The sequence below is a fragment of the Solanum stenotomum genome, unplaced genomic scaffold (assembly GCF_019186545.1).
Source record: "Solanum stenotomum isolate F172 unplaced genomic scaffold, ASM1918654v1 scaffold22997, whole genome shotgun sequence".
Lineage (NCBI taxonomy): Eukaryota > Viridiplantae > Streptophyta > Magnoliopsida > Solanales > Solanaceae > Solanum > Solanum stenotomum.
The window spans coordinates 27,316-29,562 of NW_026027283.1; positions in this window are offsets into that span (position 1 = coordinate 27,316).

The following is a 2,247-nucleotide window of genomic DNA, read 5'->3' on the forward strand; positions in this document are numbered from 1 at the left end:
AAAAAAAAAATGTGTGTAGACAAAATAAGGTAGAGTAGAACCTTCAACTTCTCCATGTGGAAAGCTGGTTTTAAGATCTTTCTATGTTTTGCCCATTTATCTTCTTCATAGTTTGCTATGCCTCTAGCCAACAAATTGGCCACTGGATTGTTGTGGTGAGGCTTTTGATAAACATAATTCTTAGCAAATATCTCTCTAATTTGTTCACTTTCCATTATTAGTATCATTGGTTTTGGCCCAAACCATACAAAACAATTTTTCCCTGCATATAAACACAATCTTTTTGAGTCCACAAAAGCTTCCATTCACAACTTAAAGCCAGAATTTTCATTAAGAGGTTCAAAATATGAAGAAGTACGTAGAAGGGAGTTCAACATCTACTATATATACATAAAAATAATTTTAACCAATATAAACAGTGTAATTTTCCAAACCCTTACTAGCTCCCCCCCTGGTTGATTGGACACTTACTACATCAAAAATGATCTTTAACGGCAATTAATTAACGATAATAGCTCAAGTGCTCTTTGTATATGTACCTAAAGCCTTTAACGACATTGGATCTAATGACACTTAACTAATGCCGGTAAAGACTTTAACACTCTTTATTAATGTGTCTACTTATTGCCGTTAAAAGTTGTTTTTGTTGTAGTGACTGAGTTTGAGAAAGAAAGAAAGAGTTTTGAAACTCATGGTCTTAAATAAGTCATACACATTTGTGTGGCTACAAATCAATCTCATTAAGAATAAGACGGAAAAATTGAAGTTAAAATTGTCTCTAAATAAAGAAGTACAACATTGTTTTTTGAGGCAGATTTAACAGGGAAGTATATATGACACATAAATTGGGAGAGTAGTATAAGCTATGAGTTCAACCGACAATAGTTTTGACTCAAACTCTGTATATGTGTTAAGAAATCAACTAAATACATACACATTAAATCTTGAACACAAAAAACACAATAGTCTAGCGGAATCAATAGCCTTTGAACTCATAAAGTTCAAATTTGCTTCTAATTTTAGAAGACTTACCATATTTATTAATGGTTTGAATAAAATAAGGAATGATTCTTGGTGCTATATCATTTGAAAGATTATTAATAGGCTTGGATTGTGCTTCCTTGATGCTCTTAGAGAACTCTTCCAAGTCTCCATGTAGTAGCCTATAAGAATTCCCACATAAGCCTTGTTGTCCAAGAAACTTCTCCAATTTTTTTGGCCTAAACCATGCCCAATTCAACACTTTCCATGTATATACCAACAAAATTGTAACAAAAATTGTTGCTATAATCATGTTATTGAGGGTCTCCATTTTTTTAATTTTTGGTATCAGACAGGTTTATGACCTTTGTTTTAATTAAACATATAATTTTAACTCATAGATAAGACAACAACAAGGGAATCTACATATTTGTAGAAATCTAGATACCTTGTATTTTAACTAAAGTAGAGCCAGAATTTAAAGTTTATAGAATCTGAATTCTGGTCTTTTTAAGTTACTGATTTCTAGATTAATAATTTGTACATTCAGATAAATTTTAAGGACGATATAATATTTGAACTAAAGATAGTGAATTCAGTAGAATTCATAATCTGCCCCGCCGTTCCAAATACTAAGAGACAAAGCTAGAGGATATGTTATGGAGAGAATTGTGAATATTAGAGATAAAAATGGAGACGAAAAGGACCATACAACCTCAAATGTTGTTGTTTCCCATTGAAATTGTCTTAGCTTATAGATGTTTGAATATGCTACATTATTTGCAAATACTATCGAAATATATTATTTACAAATCAATAATTGTTTTTTTCCCACTATTTAATCTATTTTCATTTCCCGGCCAACTCACTACTCCCTCCGTATATTTTTACTTGTGATGTAGTGAAATTGCATTCTATTTAGTGCTTCTTAAGGAGTGTGCCAAGTCAATACTGAATAAGTAAAGATGGATGAAGGAAATATAATGGTTGTTTTAAAAAAAAAAAACATTTTTTTTGCACTAACAATACTCTTTCCCTCTCAATTTATGTGATGTTGACTAGATGCGAAGTTTAAAAAATATGAAAAGACTTCACAGGTTCCAAAACTATCATTAAAATAAATAAATTTTTTAAATAGAATAATATATCTTTATAAACTTTTTGTCAAATAAGTAAGACCCAACACTAGTAAAATATTGATAATATTATTAAATATTTATCAACTAAGGAAATATGTTATTCATTTTTAAATTGGGTAAAAAAGAA